The 23,132-nt window shown below is 38.1% G+C and overlaps 1 long non-coding RNA gene across 1 annotated transcript in view; it reads right to left on the reverse strand.

Annotated features, from left to right (window-relative positions):
• LOC127021547 (uncharacterized) overlaps positions 1 to 23,132 on the reverse strand; it is an 82,201-nt gene that overhangs the window by 52,371 nt on the left and 6,698 nt on the right. Inside the window, exon 3 of the long non-coding RNA XR_007767234.1 lies at positions 9,049 to 9,234. This is a non-coding gene — a long non-coding RNA (uncharacterized LOC127021547). The remainder of the gene's footprint in view (positions 1 to 9,048; positions 9,235 to 23,132) is intronic.

The raw sequence follows: 23,132 nt of genomic DNA on the forward strand, positions 1-23,132 counted from the left end.
TGTTAATCAGATTTTTTTCCTTCTGTGGGTCTCTCTCAGCCTGCCTGATGCTAACCATGTTTCCATACACAGTATGCTAGGTAAATGAGGGCTCCATATTTTTGCAGCCAACTTTAATGCAGGTATTCAGAGAGCTTTACTACATATAATACAGGGATATTTCACTCAGGTACAATGAGAATAAAATATCCAGTTTTTCAAACTGGCAACTATGCTCCTCTTTCCAAGTTCCAGTTGGGTTGCCACAGCCACAGTGACAGCAGGTTGTTCTGACAAGCTTGGGACACCTCCAAATCTTCTGAAGTATTCTCCCTCACCTCCCTCTTGCCTAAGTAAAGTATTACATTTCTTTTCCTAGACTTCTAAAGGCCATGTTTAAAAAACTGCAACATTCTCTAACAGAGGGTTTCCTAAGAAGAAGTGACGGTGTCAGTCAGTCCCAACTGCAGGTAAACATTCTTCCTTGAAAATTTCTGGAAGCTTTGCTTGAACCTAACAAATCACCTAGCAGAATGATTTTTCTCTTCTGCAGCAGAGCTCCTCGACTCTGTAGCAGACATAACCTGTCTTCCCATTAATTCATGCCTCTAAGAGGTTCTCAGCTCCATAAGCTGAAGGGAAATTATGTTTTAATCAAGTACATAAGCTCTGAAAAATAGTCAGAGGCTCTGCTCTGGGAAGATACTAAAACCTGTAGGAACAGAGCTCCCCTTCAGTCCCTCCTGCTGGGCTGAGTTGCTTTGCAGGTGCAGAGCACCTCGCTGCCTTGGGTTAAGAAGCTCTACTGAGTCACCACCAAGGGTGCACCTGCCTGAGGCATGGCGTCAAAGTGCTCTCCAACCATGCACCCTCAATTTGTAGGTGGAGGTGGCCATTAACATTCACATGACAGCCAGCACTTCAAAATGGGTCACACACAACCACCCCCGGAGGGACTGACACAGTAAAACAGACACAGCATCCTTAGGTCAAGTACACGAGCCAAACAATGCTACACTTCAAAGAAGGAAAAACATTGTTTAATGTACTTCAGGAGAGTAAGTGAAAATACTGTGAGGTTACCGTATGCTTTATTTGACTTAACCATAGAGAAATATCATCGAGCCACACCACCAAACAACACCTCACATCCAACTGGTCTTGTCTCAGGAGAACAAAGGTGCTGGAATTCAATCTTCCAGTGCCCCTCTTGGAAGCATAGGTGACAGCAAATTTTAAGGGCTAAGATTTGGGATTGGTGCAGGCCTTTCTTTTTGCAAATGCGATTTTAAGGCTCAATGTTATTGTTGTTAAAAATAAGGTAATAGAAGGGTTCCGGTATTGCCCTATAATGAACTGCAGGCTCAATTGTTTGAAGAAGTAAAATTGCATTGATGAGACTGGATCAAAGACAAACGAAAAATCAGGTATTTCCTCTTGAGGGTAAAAATTTTAGGAGGGTCTTGCTTTTTCAAGCAGCCCTTGCTGCGGTTTAAAGGCAGAGAGATCTTGTAGTCAGATTTAATTTATTATCAAAACAACAACAACAAAAAGAAGTGGGCACATGAAAACTCCAGTGTCAGAAAACGCTCAAAGAAAACCAAATGTAGCAGTTCCTATTACCAAGTGGAACATACGGCCAATCTTGCTTTGTTTTAGACATTAGCTGCAACACAGACAACAGAATGGCATTAGTAACAGCTACAACTGTCTACCATCCCCAGGCAGTAAACCTCCTACAAAACTTCAGAGGCACCACCATTTTAAATTCCTTGCCAACATATACACTTGTCATGATTGTTGGGATGCCAACCATTTCATGACAGAATCCAAACAGCAAGAATTTTTAATCCAAGGAATACTCAGAGCAACTTATGTCAGTCCCAGCACCTCATTCCAGAGTCTGAGAATAATATATCGCACAATTGTTAAAATTAAATCTAATATACACTTAAAATTATTTATTCTTTCATGCTTTTTTTATAAATAATTGTTTATTGTGGCCAGTTTACTAAATCTGAATTTTGTGGACACACCATTTCATTGTCCAATAATACTCAAGAGAACTGAAATTTTAAAAAAGAGCAGAGAGACCAGATAATTGCTTGAACCCAGGTTGTACAAAACCAGTTTTATAGATGTACCTTCTGATTATGTCAACCATCTTAGTAGCTCTAGACTCACTTGTGATTTGTGGAGCTCTTCCACAGAGAGCTGAGTGGTCAAATGGCATTGATTGATTTCATGTCTAGCTGCTAAACCGTATCTAAAAATGGGAAAGGACATGCTGCACTTTCTTTATACTGTTATCCTATAATCAGTATTTGTAGTCAGAGCAGTAGTGCTGCATGAACCTATGAATTTAGAGCAGTCTGTGCGCCCGTGACCACAGCAGTTCCACAATTACATTAGAAACAAGATGCTCTTAAATTTACTTTTCAACAACAGTGTACACTCTGGAGTTTTCATGTAGCAGAAGCGGTTCTCCCCCGTAAAAAAAGAATTCATTTAAAAAAACCCCAACAAAATATAAGAATCACATCCTGAACATCACATGCTTAGATTTAATCAAAGAATACCAGATATGCCTGTAAAAAGGCTCCAATATCTTCAACATATCACCTTCTCCTATTCTGCTACCAATCTCAAGAATTGCTACAGTCCCCTGACAGGCACATCAGGCTGGAACTGTCTAAAGTCTTCAAAAACATGAGACAAGAAAGATAATGACCTCAAAACTGGTAGGGTTTTACCCAGCATCTAAACCTGTTTCTTAAAAGCATACTCAAAATGTCCCTCCTCTCAGGCCACCTGAAGAGAGATATTCTTCTTCATTCAAGGTCCAATGTAAAGGAAAAACTAAAGACTGGCCTCTAAGCAGTTCTTATGGGCCAGATCGTCTGAAGCAAGTGTCAATGCCAGGCACCAACTGGTAAATGAGAGCAAAGATAAGGCTCTTAATCAAAAGTCTCCATGGCTGCTTTACAGGCTGTCTGGACGCTACAGCCACACTCCGACCAGCCTGTGGGCTGCTCTGAGTGGTAAGAGACTATCTGAGAGCACTACTTTAGACCTCTAGGAAGCAGTGAAATTCAATGGTGAGTTTTAAATCAGCTTTAATAATTCACCTGATCTGTGTTCTGCAGCAGTAATACCAATGTTGGGATCTGGTTTCATACCTGTTACTTGTTCACAGAAGAGAAAACTTACCATATCACCCAGCCATATCACTGAGCATGCCTATAAACTACTGGGGCATGGCTGGAGAAAACATTGGGAGCCATAAGAATCATTAGATCAGAGACTAAACTGTTAATGAAAGTTGTGCAGTCCATTTGGCTGGATGTACCTGAGGCCAGTTCAGCACTAATGCAATACTATGTCTCAAGTACACCGAGGCAGAGTAGAAGTCACTTTGAGATACAAGACAGCATACCCCACGGCATGTCAAAAACCTAACAGAGGAATTCCTCACCACAGAGCTAAGTCCAGAATGATTGTATTTAAAATTGTGGCTACTTCTTAGGGGAGAAGACAGCAGGCACCTTTAAGATCCATTTATTGATTCTCTGAGATGTATTTAATTTACTAAAAAGGCCTGCTTCTCAAATCCATTTCCCTGAAAGTATCAAAACCACACAGAAGCCCAAAGACTGAGTAACATAATGTCTGATACAATAAAAAGACAGAATTATATTAACAGATTCATCTGTTGCTGATGAACTGCAATGTCATACTAACATTTCAAATGAGAATACTGGCACCTTTTTCACATCCCCTTTCTACCCCGATTTTGACCACTCTCTGTAAAGAAATACACAAACACATATGCATGAAAAACGATGATGTTAACAAATGATGATACTTCCTAAAAAGAGACAACTGACTTCCAGTTTTTAATCAGCTTTTTTAGCAGAGACAATTTAAAACATAAAAAAATTTGCAACAGGAGTCAATCTGCCATTCTGCTATTTGAAGACCTGCTCCAACACGAATAAGCTGAAATATCAATAACTCTAATCTAGAAATGATGTAGATGTCCACGGTGAAAGAGCTTTAGGTCCCAAAACACAAGAATGACTCTATGCTTCAGATTTATACAGCTCTGCCTCCACTTGTTGGTTGAGGATGCTTTGCTATCAATTGCATACACAGGTACAAAACATTATTAGCAATCACCCAAGTAATTTGATCTCCAGTGTGGCATTGTCAGGAATAGCCACACATTGCTAATGCTCTTCTGAACTGTAGTGATTAGGCTGCTGGTGTAAATAAAAATACAAAGCTTCAACACTAAGACTCTTCAAAATTCAGCACTGAATAATGTATCTGGAGTATACGATGACTTTATTTTATTTCCTTCAATGTCAACATTTTTAGTAAAACCTCACCGATAAAGTTTAATTTTTATTTTCTGCTTGTATTTATTTAATAGTTTTTAATAACGAGACCATTCTTATTTCTGACAGTGAAATTAAGAAACTTCTTCTTATTAGAAAGAATAATTCCTGATGCATTTTGCAAAGCAAGAACACAGAAGACACTTATGCATGTGACAGAGGTGTCCTGAATTCTCCTGTTAAAAGCAGCACACCTCTTCCCAGTCAATTTAACAGGCACTGGTTCCAGTCCCAAGCAACATGGGTGTGCGGGTCATTTGCTGTGACTTCAACCTGCTAGACATTCGGTGCTCAGGAGCGGGCACTCACCATACCTGATAAAGAGGATACAGGCGCTTACAGAAATAACCCTTCCATCCAGAACAGGTTTTTAAAGTAGGTAGGAAAAATCACCCATCTCATTTCATCACCTACAGAGAAATTATGCTCCTAGTGCTTTAAACGTAGGAACTATCAACTCATTTGATGTTTATCTGTCTCAGATATTGCTTTAGCTGGGTATGTAGCTTCCAATGATGAGAACTCATATATGCTAATCATTGTTTGTTTAAAAATTCAGTTTCATTGACACTAATATAAGCAAGTTATTGGAAGTACTCAAGTAATATTATGAGACTACGAAAATATTTGGTAACCTGTTTGGTAATTTGTAAAAGTAAAATATTTATGGAAAATAAAGAATATGACTTATACCAAAATAATAGAAAGATTATGACTTACCTAAAATACTCTGAAGTAACATTACTGCCTCTCTACCTTTCTCCTGGTAACCCAGGGATTTAATTACCTTCTTATGCTATTCCTTGCAAGCTCCTTTTGTTCCTTAAATCTTCAAAATAAAATTTCCTTTTCCAATGTTAGCTAGAGGTGAGCCATTTTTTCTTACAGGACCTCTTGCACAGGAATTATGTACAGAGAAAAAGAGCTACATACTGAAGACCACTGCCATATTTATTTAAGCATGCAGACATTTTTTAGAACCTATCAGAAAAAGGTTTGAATTATAAGGCACATATACTCATCTCACAATCACTTTTCAGCTGGAGATTCAATCAGCCAACTGAGTGTATGAATAAAGATTTATATTTAGAGGACTGAATAGAAAAAGGTTGCAGTTAAAGCATAAAGTCCTCAAAATTTAGAAAACGCCAAAGGTAAGACTGCCCTCTTCTCAGAAAAAGCTAACTGTTTTGACCGAAATTGCCCTATCACAGTAAGTCTGAACAATATGCTCAGCACTGAAAGTTCATCCCAAATATTTTAAGTTTGGCAATATTCTAAGGAACTGATAACAATGCAAATACGAGGCAACCAGCTTCTACAATTAACTTTCCCTGCTTTACTACTATCATGTTAGTTGGATGGAGAAAGTCAATACCTTTCCAGTGAATTAACTAACTTGAGGATATGTCTTAATCTTTATGTCACATACTGTGTTCCTATTCCAGCACATTCCTTCTCGGGGGGGGGGGAGGAGGAAAGGATTATCAATCATTTCCTTTGGACTGGAAAGAAATCCAGACTTGAAAGGCCTGCAAGAGCAATTTAATATTGGAGCAACTGCACTGTCCATTTTCCATATTCATTTCTCACCAGCTGAGTTAAGATCTCTTGTGTACAAGGGAATCTGCTTTTCACAGGTGGGTCTAAAGCTTTTGGTAGGAAAAGTCCAAATTATTCAATTTCTTGTGGAATTACAAAGAAGACTGCAGCTGAGAAAAAAAACCCCACACAACCAAACCTCCTTCTTCATCTGAACACATGTAAATTAACTTTCAAGAAATGTAACAAGCACCGGGTCAGCCTTTCCCCTCCGCCGGTTTGAAGATTTGAGAACACCATGCTCCCTGGGCCAGAAACTGAGAAATCAGAAATAAGCAAACTTAATTTGAATCTGTGTTTGCATCTGTTTTCAAAATGCCTCATTTCTCACTTTGCAACAGGTAAGACAAGGCCAGATTTACTGATTTCTCTTTCTATTTATACTGGAGCAATGCAGCATCAGCTGACAGCGTCAGCTGCACATATCCAGGACACGGGAAGCATGGGAGAACAGTTTCTCCTCCCGATGAAAGTATCCAGAGCGAGCGTATTTGAACGACAGTTTATTGGGCATGAAGACTTCTAAGGTATATTCCAAAAAATCCTCCTATGAATACATAAGTGAGAACCAACAGAATGAGAAAACAGTAAGAAGAGTATTGAATGTTAGTTAGCCCAAGACACAAAGGTTAGTTTTTCCAAAATAAACTATATTATTTTAGAAAACTGTGAAACAACATAGCAATAACAAGAGAAGCTAGTATTTATTGTACATATTGAAGATGTTCGGACTACAAATTTATTTTAATTAACTATTTGTGACAGTATCATTGGGCATTACCTGATTTTATTGTTAGCTGTGTTTCTTCCTCAAAAAATGAACTTCAACCTGCAGAGATTCTAACCCTAACAAGACTTCATACATTAGAGTTCTTGGAATAGACCACTTCCTTAAAAATACATGAGGATCAAGTTTTAGAAGATTTTAATTTAGTCTCTGATCTTGCAATTTATTCTGAGGTCTAGTCCTAAAGAGATGTAAGTATTACTAGACTTATGTACATCAGAGGTAGCAATAATAACTCACTATTTTCTTAGTAAGAACGACCTCTTAACCAGACCGATTTTTCCTCTCCCTCCATTTTTTATAATAAGATTCTTATGGTGAGCTATTTATGTTTTAAATTCAGTGTAAAATATATGGACACCCAAATCTCAGCTTTTTAACACCACTGGCGCACAATTAAAGACATAAACCAAGACAAAAATCAGCAAACTGGTAACATTTCATCAATGGAAGTCATTACTCTATATAATTATTTCAAGGCCTTGAAACTCACAACCCCCCAGTACCCTTCCAGTAGATATGCACAGCCCCAAACAAATGTCCCTAGTTGTTGCAGAGATCAATGGGCTTCATAACCAACAAATACATGCTATTTTGGACCAAGCCGTGAGAGGAATCAAATCATAGACTCAAAGGGCCCTTAGAGAAACTGTGTTGCTGGCAACTCTCTCTCTCACACACCAGTGACCCTCCAGGACTGATATTTCAGTTGATCTCAGCTGTCTCAGAACTGACACAAAAGATGCACAACCCCTTAAGTTAAAAGGTCCGTGACATATAGGGCTTTGTCCTCAGACACAGTAAATCCAAAACATTTTATATATTTATACACATGTACGCATGAACACACATATATTCACCCACATATATGTTTCCTATGCAAAACAAAGTGATATCATCTTATGCCAGGATTCCTGTTCAGCTTTATCACATTCTTGATTTAATCCATAGTTGGACCATGCAGGCTACAGATCATTGCAATGGATTCATCAGCAAAAAAGTAATTTAGCCATTTCTAGAAATAAGACACTGATGTAATCATTATATAAGTCTTTGCACGTTTTCATTAATATCTCTGGTGGTCTGGGGTGTGTACAGAATGTGGTACCAGTGTATAGCTATCATTTTTATCTACAGCATTTGGAATGATAACAAAAAAAAAGTATGCATGCTTTTCCTTTATTGCAGATACACAGACGATAGGAGGATAGGGGATAACCAGATTTAAAAAATAAAATAAAAAAAAAATCTGCATGTTATTGATTCTCCCACACTTATTACTGACTGCTATGCCTTCTAGCACAAATATTCTCTTTGATGTTAACAAGAAAGATGAGCTGCAAAGGCTGCAAGAATGCTTATGCCCATTACTGTCTTAATTATAAACTTGTCTGACTATAAACAAATGAAAAATAAATTGTCTGTATGCCCTGGCCAAATTCCTAAGGCCATAAAGCGAGCATTCCATTATTTGTCTTAAGAAGCATTTTATATTATCATGAATGTAAGCACCTGCAATATTAAGAACTGTACCCAATACACATTTGGACAACAACGTCTTTGGCATGAATTTTAGTCATATATATGACCTGAAACAGAAGCAGGCAAAGAAGATTCATGTGTACAAGAAAGTACTGATATGCCTTGGAATATGCTCTTTATATGAAATACTATGACTACAGTCACACAGAAGGTATCCTGATGACACCCCAACTACCTGTACTAAATTGATATAGCAATCAACAAGAAAATAAACTGGAAGAATTTAATTCACCAAATGTAAGATAACGGTTACCACTACTGAATACAAAACAAAAACACTAAGAACAAGGCAACGACATTAACTACACACAGTGCAAATATTTCAGCTATTTCTCAGGAGCGAAGCAAGCCAAAATATATTGTATTACTCAGCGATTCATACTTTCCATACTGACACTAAAACTTATTTTTCACAGTTAAACATTTCTGTACTTTGACATGTATTATCAAAAGAACAAAGAAAACATAATATATGCTTTCATTTTTGAATAGTAAACAATTTCTTCAAATATATATATATTTAATCCTGGTAGTAAACTTGGGCTTATTGTTGTTTCTGTTTTCATTATTTGAACAAATATTGCATTGAAATTTTCTTACATGGACTTGCTCCTATAGACATTTCAGTATAGAGGTCAATGCACAAACAGTATCTTCTCTGCTGTAGAATTATACCTTCATGCTTCGTATCAGTTTCTACTTCACAACTAAGTTGTTTGTTCTTTTTTTTAATCTTACCCCAAGTTTCAGAAGAATCTTCTAGGAGTTCTGCAGACAATGTGACAGAAAACTTCTATTCGGCTACTTTCATCCTGCGTTTTGAATGATGGTTCAGATAAGGAAGAGCTTTTTCAGTATTAAACTGTAATTCTTCTGCTGTAAATTTCACACTCCTTACAGGGAGACTACATCCAGGCTGATACACTGAAAAAGTAATTTAAAAAAAGAGAAAATCTTTCACCATGCAGAAACATGTAAATATGTATCAACTGAAGCAGCAAATGTCTGTAAGGGTTTTCTTTTTTCTGCTTTTGTAACTCTTGGGCAGGATCATCAATATTAGCTGTAAAAGAAAGGATGCCTGAACACTGCATTTAGGTGTCAAACATACAAAGAGGTATGTACAGAAGTGTGAATCTAAAAATCAAAGTTTTACAGAAACATCCATTTTAAAAAATTGGGTCCTATATTGGAGTGTAGGCAGGGAAGAACAAGACATTTTTAGTGCACACATTTTAACTTTGCAAGGGCTGCAATTCTCAAACAATTCCCCATTCTTTTTGTATCCTTTTTATCAACACGCTGCTAGATTTCTCTATCTTAATCCATTAGCTTTGTGATCGCACTGCACAAAACAACACTCTTTGTCAGGAGACTGCACTGTACCACGAGGAAAAAGCAACAGATCAAGCAGTGTGCACATATATTTCCAACTGCTCTCTATACAGTGAGACAAACTGCAAAAGAAAAGAAGTTATCTGCATTGTAAAGCAGGACAGCAGTATTGTTTTGAACTGTACGCTGCATGCATTTCAGCGACGTGAAAAGGACAGACACCTGCTTTTTGACTTACAAGTCACGTAGTCTGTAAAATAACAGAGTAAACCTGATCTGATGAATTGTCCAGTATAGGAGTAACATTAACGGTTTCTTCAAACATCTTGCGGATTACTTGTTACCAAGGTTTTCTAGTATGAAGAGTAACCGTGTTACAGACAGTGGCGATGCCTCACTTTGTAACTGTACAGCCTGTAAAGTCACGCTGGAGATTTCCTAAGGACACTGTGCAGTGTTCAGGAAGCCAGAGATGGAATCAACATCACAAGCTTAAATCTAAGATAAAACTAATTAATGGCTGAAGAATTATCATGCTTTTTAACTAGAGAAAGGCCTCCTCCACAAAGCTCATCTCTCGGTAAGAATCCGTTCTGCAGTTTGCGAGAGAGGGGCCAAGCCTGGTGTGCTGCGAGAGACTCATCCCCATCTGCAAAGTGTATGTGGAAACTAGCCATCTCGGATGATTCAAATCTTGCAGAGACAAGAACTCCTGTTGCTCTGCTCGCACAGATGCTTGTGGACAGCTCAAAGACTCCTTGAGCAGTATTTGAGTATCTTGACAATTTAATCTTTAGTGGTTATTACAGTGCAAGATTTACTTTTAAAAACGCTTGTCCCGGATAGGTTAAATATGTAAATAAACCCCCATATATATTTAATAAAATTAAATGTATTTTTATATTTAAATTATATGTAATAAAATTAAATATATGAAATATTAAATTTAACTGTACCCACGTAGAATACACAAACATACAACTTTCTATAGAAACACATACACTGTTGTACTCAGCAAGCAATTTATATAGTGGCAGGGTGATTAATTTCAATCCATACTTCTAAATGCATGTCTTAGAGCATTAATGTATACTTTAATTACTGTGCCAAGCAGATGAGCACATAATAGCAGCTATCATTTTAGAACTTTACAGACATGGTTCACTATTTGAAAAAACCCTTCTTAGAGGAACATTTGCTTTACAAAAGCAACAGACTCTTGATCTTATCAATGATGCTTAATTTTAAAATCAAATCACAAATTTCATGATATTCAGTACTGTTCTCAAAGCCTTGGCTCCTGCAGTTATGCAATTACAAGACACTTAACAAATTTTAAGACTAAGTATATCTTTAACCCTCGTGTTTTCTGCTTAAAATGTGTATCTCAGCAGCTCAAAAACCACCCAGCAAAGTAAAAGAAACTCTACAGTGTTTTAACATCTTATAGCATTTAACCTATGTCATGATCTTCGAATCCAGGCTAATATTTTTCTAAATTAATACCTGAAATTAGTAATGCCACACTATTAACCCAGGAATCTGCTGTGAAAGCCAACGCCACGCCAGCCAACAGCATCAGCTCCTGGCAGTGCTTCTAGCTGATGGTCAGCAAAAATACCCATATACCTTAGATGAGCTTGGAAAGAACAGTATGGCTCACGTGCAGCCACCAAACCTGTCCTGGATACAACAACCATGTGGACCTGCATGTGATAGCTCCAGCAACGTCCAGATAGGCCTCCTGTGCCACTCATCAGCTTGCTGAGCGTTACCGCAACGTAGATAGATTAAGGAGGAGCACCCCCAAGACGGTCAGGGGGCTGGAGCATTAGCCCTGTGAGAAGAGGCTAAGGGAACTGAGCTTGCTCAGCCTGGAGAAGAGAAGGCTTTGGTGACAGCCTTTCCATACCTGACAGGAGGTTATTGAGAAGTCAGAGCCAGATTTTTCACAGTGGAGTGTGGGGGGAGAACAAGAGACAACAGACATAAGTTGAAATATGAGAGGTTCAGGCTGGAAATAAGGAAAAACTTTTCTGCCATGAGGTCAGTCAAGCAATGGAAGAGGCTGCACAGAGAGGTTGTGCAGTCTCCATGCTTGGAGGCTTTCATGACCCAACTGGATGAAACCCTGAGCAATCTGGTCTGATCTCACAGCTGACCCTGCTTTGAGCAGGAGGTTGGACTAGACACCTCCTGAGGTCCCTTCCAACCTGAAGGATGATCCTATGTTCATTCTGTGTTGTCGATCATTGCTGCCTAACTGGCATGTTTTCTGGAGCTAGTCTCTTCTCGCAAGATTTTATTTGCTCTGCTCACTCCTTAGAGCCCTTACTCTGACACCCTTCAGGCCCCAAAAGAGTGTCTTATCTGACACCAGTGGTTTTTTTCTCTAAGACCCAACTATTCTTTCAGGCACTTGAATCCCAAAGTATTTTAGCAAATACTCTGAAATCCATGAGTTGATTCTGGACTGTAACTGTAACTATCTAATGAGTAACCCTCCTACAGTATCAACATGCAAAACAGAGAAAGAACGAAATACTTGTAAAAATTTTTCCCCATCATGAACAAAATCCAACTTAGTTCAGGACATTTTTCCCTTATCTTTTAAAATACAACCCCATATCTGACCTTGACATATCCTTTCTCACGGAGGTCAAATCAGCTGCTAAAACTGCTGGTATAAATGTATTTCCATTATTTTTTTCCTGCATATGTTCTACATTTTCAGCTCCCAAAGCATACTGCTGAGATCAAGAACAGCCCTGTGCAGGCAGGCAGCTTCCACACATAACAGAAAATCAAAGCACATGCACAGCAAGACCCATGAAATAGATCTCCACACATGTACCTGTTTTTATGACTACTACAACACAGAGCATAACAACATAAATATGATAAAATACGAAGGAACTGGGAAGCAACAGTGTTGAGCTACCTAGAACTTCAACCACCGTGACATTTGAAAATGCTCATTTGGCTCTTACATGAGGCCCTGGGTACATTTTGGTACACAGACTTCATTATTCATGTCTAAAAATAGTGCAGAGTGAACTCACTGAAAAAAACTTACTGAGAGTAGTAAGAAATATACAGTTATAACAAGCCACCCCAAAGCACTTCTAAAACACAGTTAGCACAAACCTGCTATACTTTTATTAGAAGACCACCTTCCTAAAGCAACCGATTTTCATCGGTTCCTGGAGTGCTTTTGCTTAATTTCTTTTTCTTGTCCAGCTGTGCCCTAACTTCAGTTTGCTAACTTATATAATTTTCCCTGTGAAAAGATCAAGTGGACAAATCAGGTTCCTACTTCTGGCACCAAGATATTACTGAGCTCCACAAGCTATTAAAGGGTTCCAAACTATGGCAAACAAGTCCCCCAAGGCTCACTTACAAAAAAATATAAAAACACAGATCTAAGCTTGCCAGAGTGCCTGCCTCTTACATTCACAGAAACCTTCCTCAGAAGAAAAAAAAAATAAAAATAAATCTTTATTATGTATGAGGTACAGACCATCTGCGGTGGGCTCCGAGAGCCAACTTAAAAGAAGTGGGGGGGGGGGGGGGGGGGGGGGGGAGGGCAGTGTTCCCAGTGGCATTCACAGTCATCGAAGAGCCTGAGACTCAGAAGCTGTTTGTGAGTAGGAAAGAGATGGTGGATTAGGATGAAGAAGGATGTACAAGACTTGTCATTGTAAAGAATGGAAAAAAACATTGTTACATACATACTGTGTGTAGGGGTATATGGAGAAGAGCAACAAGAACAAAGAAAACCTGGTGAAGACAAAAAGATCAGAACATAAAAAAAAGTTTTCTAGGAGCGCTCTCTCCCTGTCACTGTGGTGGAAGGAGCATACAGAAGGTAAGAAGGGATGATAACATTATTACTCTGGTTGTAATATGGACCACTGAACTCCTCATGACATAGGAAGTAAGAATGGCAACGGCACTAAACTGGTAGCAACGAAGAATTTGGGGAGGCTTTCTTTTTTACTCTTTCTTTTAAAGAATTAAACACATCTTTCCATATTAGTTTTATAAATTTTCTTAATTCTCTTGACACCTCTTTTCACTACTGCCACCACACATATCCACACAGCTCTCTACTATTTTGCATGCTATACAGCTCAATAATGTTTCATTTCTGAAAAGGAAAAAATAACCTTCTTTTTTAATTTTAACCACTGAAACCTGAGTTACGTTTAACCCTCCCACCAAAAAAAACCCCTCATGAGAACATTTTCTAACTTCTAGCAGCTTGCTATGCATTTATGTGTTTGCAGTTCAATAAACAGGAGATAGTTACACTAGCTATAAATGAACTGTGACTAGGTAAATATGAGTAAATCTTTTGAAGTGACTGTTGCTGATTCTGTCAGGAAGCAAATCTATTTATATCTCTATTCAAGCCAAAATCATCACAAGTATTTGTCCTGTTATGTAAAAATTTGCTGGCTTTTTAAACACTACGAATTAAACCCTGGTTTCACTGATGTCCCTGGCTAAAACTCCACTCACCTCTCTGGGGCCAGGATTTCACCTGGAATGTGAGTCTATATATGGGCTGATCCTGTAAATACTTACCCATGATGGAAGGGGCACTGACATTTGAGCTCTGGTGAATCTTGCCGTCACACATTGAAGTCACTTTTCCCAGCAGTCCGCTCCACCTAGCTGCTGGAGATTACGGCTCTCCACGCTGAATCAGCAAACAGAGACCTAAGGCATGCTCCAGCAGCTTAGCAGAAAGTGATGCATTTCGAAGGGTTTGAGCAGAACCTGTGGGTTTTGCAATGAAGCAGCTAAGGTGTGGGCACATGTTCCGTTCTACAAATTCTGCTAAGGAAGCACTAATCCCCACTAAAAGGGTGGAGCAGGGAGTTTGGGGCAGTAGCAACTTAAACCACTTCAAGGAGGTTTGCCAGAGCTTGTCTGTCAGCGCTCGAGCTTTACTCCTATAAAGAGTCCTATCGACTTCAAAGGGACTGCGTGCACCACTGCAATTAGCGACATCCACGCTTGCAGAGAAGACTGGAGCCTAATTAAAATATGTATTTTTTAAATGTGCATGACGACATCACTTTCACTTTGCTAGAGTACTACAAATACTGGGAGAAACAGTGCAAGATTATTATGCTTAAATTTGCTTATTTATTTAAAATAAGGTCAATTTTGCAGACATATGCCAATATCCATAGAAAACTTACTAACTGTACCCCTGCAAATCTATGCTAATCTGTATACACTAGCATAAATTAAGATGAGCCCTTGCTATAAAAATGCCTTTTTATCCATGTATCTAGGAATATGCCTATGCCTAAGCAGGGAATTTTAAGTTGTTTCCCAGACTGTTCCTGTATCCAACTGCAACCTGTTTATTTTGACCTCAGTTCTTAGAAACTGTTGATGCCACGGTAGAAATATGTTGTGTGTTCCAACAGGCAACAAACAGTCCTAATGACAGAATACTCCATCTGTGCTGCCAGAGCATACAGCCTCAGTCTATAGCTCGTATACGCTCTAGCTGAGCATGAATCCTCGAATCCCGGAGAGAGCAGGAAAGTAACCTGCACTGCAGCTCATATTGCAAGGTACATTCTGACATGACAAAACTACCCAAAACAGGCCTTTGTAGAGAGTCTGAAATCAGCCAGTTTACATCAGTACAATCCAGATGCACCGGCAGCACTTTTATTCTACCCTCTCCATTCTGATTTTATTAAGTACAGGCTTTCAGGGTTTTTTAAATGTTTCAAAACTACAAAGTAAAGAAAGCTGACTTAAAAATTGTCCAGTGCTATCAAAAGGTAAGAGTTAAAGCGTGCAGACCATATGGCACTATTTACAGCAGGCTAACACACTGAATTCAAGGGAATTTTCCATCAACCTCATACTCTGGAAAAGGTATATTACAGAAAAATGCATGTGGGGATCCTTTAATTTTTCCTGCATCTTCTCTTCTTATATGATGCAGCTGTGGAGCAACACCCACTGGTATTGGTAGCATGAAACGGCGATCCTTTCCTTTTACCAAGGTCTGGTACCAATTACCATGGATTTAGAGGCACTATATAAAAGACAGTGCTGATTTGTTTCTAAATTTGTATCTTGATTAAACTGTCAGACTATAGCACAAAAGCAGAGCTTACCTGACTTTAAAATGCTACTACAATAAATTATCCAAGAAGTGCAGTACAATTTGAAAATGCTTATAAATGGATCAATACTACGCTTTATGTTTAGACTTTAAATTTTGGTCATGCCAAATCAAATGGAATAGAAGCAGCATTTTATATTCAAACTGTAAACTCAGTATGTTCCAAATAAAAACTGTATGTGAGGAGAGACTGTGAAGCAGGATTTTAAAAATCAGCAAGTTGGCCAAGAGAATAACAACTGCATTACTATTTTCAAAATTACTTTTAACTGTATTTTGGTACACAAAAAAGCAAATATGAAAGGCCAAAACTCATATTCTCAGGAACACAGATGTAAACCTCCATGGGTCAGAATAGTGTTTTTCAGCATTTACCCCTGTAAACAGAGCAGAATTTGGTCTCAACTCGTTAAAGCGAAGTCGTTTCCCCCAGAATAGCTTCAATGATACTGAATATATTTTAACTATCTAGAATTTCAACATCTAGGATTAGCGCTGTAAACATCCATAGTGATTGCGGTCTAATGAAAGAAAAAGTCAACATAAACATGGTGAAGCAAAAGTGAGATCAGCCATGCAGAACTTCCAAAAAGTAGTTTAGGAATTAAACTACTGTTATTAAAGCTACTGTTACTAAACTATGGTTATTAAAACTTTCAGAGTATACTGAACCATTCTGTATAATGCAAATATTATCAAAAAAATAGAGATTTGTTTTCAATCATGTTTACAAGCCATCGCTTTTCCTAAAGCTTCTGCTTTTTTTGCCAATGTTCTTGTATGTCCTAACACAATTTTTCTACTTACTTTTACATGGTATCCATGTAAGAAAATAGCTATTCTAAATTAATTAATTAGCATGCACCCTTCCAGAGAGGGAATATATGATAAAAGTATTACATAGTGAAATTCAGGCATATTTTTATACCTTCAAAAGAGGGTAATTGATCTTCCCCTCTCCCCAGTTTCAAATGTGGAACTTGGCTGCTATGGGTTCTTTCCCACACAAATCAAGCCTTAGCTCTTTTGAATTGAAACAATATGGGATGATTATTGTGGGAAATTTTTTACTGTTACTGTAATTTAAAACTTTCTGTACCCAATTTTGCATTTTCTATAAATCAAAAACCCATTTCACTTAGGGCTACAATTAAACAGAGGAAATCAAAGACTAACTTCTAAGCAAGTCTTGCTATTAATCATAGGATGAACTAGTAGTACAACTACTTTTACTGCAGTTTCTTTCTGCCTGAGAACTACATTTTAATCTAAAGCTTGAGCTCTTTAGAAGAGACTGTGTCACAGATGAGACAAATTAAATAAAGGTATACTAAATGGTATAGCATTGCATGCTATTTAAGGTGGAAGAAAAAACCCAAAGCATATCGACTTCTGTACTAACTCCAAAAAAATCACTAGCTACAATACAATCAATCATGGTTATTTATAGCAGCCTCTCTCACCTTTTGACACAACAGAAACCTGCTAAAAAGTACAGCGCCAGCAACATTTGCACCATCGCAATGCTACTACAGAGACAACTGCTCAGGGTCTGATGCTGCAATTACAGAAGCTATCGTGCTTTTTCCTTCACCAGAAGAAGCCATGGAGTCATGTCTTTTACTTTACGTATCTAAACTGAAAGATATCTTTTTCTCTTTTTTAAAGAATAATTTACAAAAGCAATCGATTTCAACATCAAAATTTTAATTTAAAATATGACATACAAACGCAAAATTAAAATACTAGTGAAAAATGAAACCGTGTGGAATATGTAAACTTAAGGCTTATGTTTTTTCAAATTGTAAGTCAAAATGATGCATTTTTATTTCCTAAAAAGAAAAAATGCATCTTGATTGCTAGACAAAATAAAATATGAACTCTTAAATCAACAGAAAGACATGTTTCACCCAGCTGTATTTATTTTTTTTCCCCCTCTGTCTCTGTTTCTCAAAAAAAACCTTTTTATGTCATTACTGTTTTTCAGTGCCCAGATATTTTTAGGAAGAGGTTTAATGCCTCATGGTGTTACTCTTTGCAAAACTCCTACAGAGGTACAAGTCACCGCATTATTTGCGGCAGTACATCCACAGTAAGAATAAGCAATAACAGTAATTTATTCATAAAATATATACTCAAAATAAAAATTGGCTTCCAGTTAAACACAGTCTGTAATGTGTATATTCCATGCTAAAGAGGAACCTTTTACAGATTGCGAGGTAAAATTAAAATGTATCTTGTAAAAATTCCCATTTTTTTAAAATCAGACACAGAGAAAATAGCTGTGAAGAGTTTTGGGAGTTATTGGAAGGGCTTCTTACAACAACAAAACAAAAAATCTTCCCAACACTGACTTACTAATCAAATACTGTTTTTCAATAAAACAGAAAAGTTTTCACCTCTGAGAAGAATTAGATTTTAAAAAGTAAATGACTTACTGAGACTACAGATTGAAACATTGTTTTACTATTGATTTTCTTCCTAACGAAGATTTCTAATGGACTTGCAGATCTCATTATCTCTGACAATGAACTCCTGGAGCAATCAACACCTCTGTTTCTCAAAAAGTGCATTCAAAACATGTCAGTTCGTCTGTGACACAATGAGATCCCAGGTCTTTGCTTCAGTTTGCTGAAACTTGCTTATCATTTTGAGCATACCATTTACCAAGCTGAAGGAAAGGGAAGCTTCTTATTTTGTTTTCCTCTCTGATCTGAGCATCATTCAAAGGCAGGTATTGACTACACAGGAGATGCACAAGCCAAAACAATTCCTGCAACCATAGCCTTGCCTACCAGTAATTTTGGAAAGACTGGATGTGAATTGACCTAAAGAGTAAAGAAAGAAAAAGTGGTAAAAACCCAAAAATCAAACACAGAAGTTTTGAAATCTTGTGCAAACAGAATGAAAAAACTGAAGCACTTATACCATTTAGATAGTTACAAACCCTGCCCAAGTTAACAGTCCAAACTAGAACATTTGTCCCTTCTCTTTTTCTCCTCAGGTTTATCACACTAATTTCTCCCATTTGATCCCAAACGATACTGTGAACTGAAGAGGGAAACTGCCTACCCTGGCTAGCTTACACTCCTTTGTGCTCAGGATACCTACATACAGCTTGGACCAGAAGTGTTCTCACACGGCAGGTAATGAGAACATTAGACGACTGGTTACCAGAAGCACTCACGAGCCAGTTGGAGACAGCTAAATGCAAGCACTAGAACACACTTGGGGCCCGGCAGCACTCACCCAAAGATTTTCAGCACCATTAATAATCAGGCTATAAAGCTCTCAAATTGGGCAGAGGATTACTAGGAAACATTTCAGAAAACACTGGCTGTAGGTCTCCTGTATTTTCACTTTTGGTTCAAAGCACTGTTTTTCCCACAGCCCTTACCAGCTGCAGATGAGAGGAGAGGGGAAGCAGTGGTAGGAGGGGGAGAGGACATGGAAGCAACACAGTCTGGGAAATGTGATGATAATCCTGCTTATGAACTTCACTGGACTACCGGTGGGTGCAAAGTAAATCCTATGCATGAGCATCTGCAGAATTCGATTGTCACAGGCACACTTATTAGAAAAGCAGAGGGAAAAAAACCCCCAGTTTTTACAATATTCATTAAAACACAGCGGCCTTCCGCAGTAACTAAGGCAGTACAGCTTTAGCTGGCTTGAAGCTGTCCACATGGTGGAACCAGTGTGGCTCTCTGTGCTCAGTCAAATCCTCGCCTGCTTCCCAACCCTGTGTATCACGTGTGTGTCTGGGGCACTCTCCAGTGTAGCTGTGCCCTTGATGAGAATGAAAATTGTAGACCGGGTGACTGAGAAAGCCTGCTCACTTGAGCTGACTGTAATTTGCTACACAATGCCAATACTGCACGAACCAGCCATGCTTGCCTGTCTTCTAGAAACTAAACTCTTTTAGTACAAACAGAAGATAGGTTGCTATAAAAAGAAATAAACCCTAAACTCATCTACATTCAGGCAAGTAGTAGGATAAAAAGAATGGAATTATCAGAGAAAAAAAAGAGTCAGCAAACAAAAGATTTAAAATATGCCAGTGTCTTTATTTTAAAAAGTTTCCTCCCAATTTTCTGTTCTGTAGGCAGCACGAAAAATGTTATGATTTGTAAGTTTTAGTTTCCATGGTCATTGTTTAGTATTCTGTAAAGGGTTGGGGTTTTGCTTTTTTTTTTAGTCAATGATCTAATTAATTTCCCCATACAATCTTAAAATGCTATCAACATACTGGATTTTAATTACTTGTACAGCAGAATCCTAAACTGGAAGGGCAACAGACCAGGGAATTTCACAGCATCTTTCTATTGAGCTGTTCTGATCAGACTTAGACTTTGATTTGGGGTATATCCATGCAGATGCTGTGTGTGTTGCCATCTCTCCTATTACTTATGAATGCATAAAACAGAGCGACTAATTACAAGATGGTGGTGATGAAAGAAACCTCATGGCAAGTAAGGAAAGGAGCACATAACCTTCCACTTCGGTAGAGAATACTACTGAATTTTGGGAGGCAGAGGAGTTGCCTCCTAAAGCTATGAGTGAAAGTCTCCATTCAAAGGAAGTTGAGGACTAGAATAGCAGCTGCAACACAGATCTAGACTATGAGAAGCCGCCTTGTACAAAGCACTATTTAACCCCTCGAATTCTGCAGGCACTGCATTTCAAAACTGTTCACAAATTCTTCCTTCTTATCTCCCGTGTTCTCCATGTGTATGTTGTAAGTGGTTTATTCAGACATCAACTGTTTCTCACAGAAGAAATCTCACGGGCAACATCAGAGTTATCTCCAGCTTACAAGGGGAGGTGCTGAGGCAGAGAAGGAGGAGGAAACTTGAAGAGGCTCCTACTGTTACACCCAAGGATGAGTGTAAAAGAATCTTCCAACTTCTTACTCATTTTTCCAGACAAGGGCACCACGACTCCCACATATGAATACTTCATCAAGGCCTAATTTCTGGACAACAGCATGTCTAAGATGCATATTTTACAAATTAAAGGATATTATATTAAAGGATAGAAGAGTGACTAGATAAACTCTCGGGACTGCAGACTGTATTGATCAGAAAGAGTTAACCCCATTGATTTCGATGGCACAATAAAAATTATTCTTTGCACCCAGTATTTCTCCCAGTGGCTTCTACAGTAGTAGCTCACAGTACATAAAGGACAGAAAAAAGCTGTGTGCTATCTGAAGTGGTTTGAGTGGGACTTAAACTCTATGCAGGCCTTGAACTAGTCATCTGCAAAGAGATGAAATTCAGACTGTGAAGAACGGCTTTACTTTTTTTAATTGCCATTAGAAGTAATACCCACTAGACAGCAATGTGAAACACAGCCATCGATCACCTGGACAAACCTTTTCATTATAAGCGTTTTTCAAAAATACTCATACAGAGCTGTAACAAAGTCTGCAAGTGCACTGCCAAAGTAATTTTTCAGCTTGATCTCTTGATGTTAATTGAATTGTGAGACTTTTCTATTTGTTCTTCCATTACTTGCAACTTTAAAACTAATATACACAGTTAAGGCGCAGGCCTGATGTTTCAGAGAGTGATCTTCAGGAAAGCTTGTTAGCTCTTCCTGCTGAACCTCCAATTACTCTGTATTTTAGGTTAGATTGTATCTCAGGAGGAACACACCGATAACAAGAAAAGTTACAAAATTCAGGGATCTGATACTGGCTCACTCACCCCCCTTTTCCACATGAAGTTCAATCCACCGCCAGGCGGGTGTGTACTCTTTCATGTATTCAGCTCGGCAGGCATCGAAAGTTAAAAGGCTTGCAGCAATTATTTTGACAATAATGGCATTTTAATGCTTCTGTGTCCAACCCAGAACCTTATATGGGTGCAAAACAGCTATATCCAACTGACAGTGTAAAGAAATCTATTTTGGGAAGAGAATTATGCTCATACTTTAAGTTCCTTCGAACTTGCTAAAACTGATTATTGCAAGATGTGGACTGCACATACAGTACCTTCCATATGCATGGAAGCATCTTCATAAAGTTACAACTATTTCGTTGTCACTGCTGACTTCCACACTGGCCCACTCTTTACAACCGGCACAGCCACCTTTCAGTTTGCTTTTCTCTCCCAAATCAGTCCTCTGTCTCTAGAAACTCTAGACCACCTTGCTCCCTGCTGGCTGTATCTGCAGCCAAGTGCTATTCCTTACCTGCTTGCCTTAAGCAACACTGTAGGTTTTGACTCCCGAAAGCATTTGGGGGCAAAAAATACAAGCACCTGACGCATACCATTTTTATCCCATTAAACACAACCCCCTGAGAGCATTTTATGTTATAGAGAAGAAAGTAATTGCCACTCTAAATAAAGTACTAAATAGCATCTTCAATGTGTACACATGAATATTACATGTTCAACTTCATTTTTATTTACACCAAATAGGAGTGCATCCATACAAAAAATACTCTGATCTCATACATGAAACATATATATTGTAGAGTGGGTGATACTTTAAATGAAATAATTTTATAGACATTCAGAAGGCACCAAGGAGACAGTAGAAATAATTGTTTTAGTATAATTTAAAATGTAAATGTCATGTAATATGTAATTTAAATGTAAATCTGCACCTTAAACCTTCAATCCATCAATGTAAATCTCCATTTAAGAAACAAAATTTCCATGTGATCATGTTAATTCCTCCTTCTATAATAATTATAGAATGAGAAATGTATAACCTTCTATTAAAAAACTGGTAACTAACTATCTTCATAACAGACTGAGTTGGAAAACTATTTTAAAAAATGGTTACTAATAAAAATAGATTTAAAGATGTAAATGGTTTATTCATATAATAACTAAGCAACAAAACCCCACCTATATTTCACACTGCATTAAAAACAAAACCAAACCCCATGATGAACCCCCGCAGCAAAATTTATATGTGCATGCCCTTTGGGCCTGTAACAGAGTTTCCATCCATTTTGGGATAATATGATCAATTCCTTCCCATGCACCCTGCAATTCATAAATGCATGCTGGAGCAGGAAGAATACCAATGCTGTGTCCCTTAAAACAAGAAAGCAAGACTCTGACACTCCTTGGTTTAAATTAGACAAAGCGAGAAGGTAAAAAAGCTAACTGCATAAGTCCATAAGGTCATGCAGAATGTAGCATTCTTTAAATGCACTTTAAGAGTCATTCGAGTTCAGGCTTCCTGTATCAGGTTTTTAAATTAGTGTTACTTTGGTTTGAGAGTATAATCCAAAACTCTCTGCTATCTGTGGGAGACTTTCCACTGACTCAGGACTGGATATATTATTTTGTTTCCTATAGAC

This window comes from Gymnogyps californianus, chromosome 1 (assembly GCF_018139145.2).
Source record: "Gymnogyps californianus isolate 813 chromosome 1, ASM1813914v2, whole genome shotgun sequence".
NCBI lineage: Eukaryota > Metazoa > Chordata > Aves > Accipitriformes > Cathartidae > Gymnogyps > Gymnogyps californianus.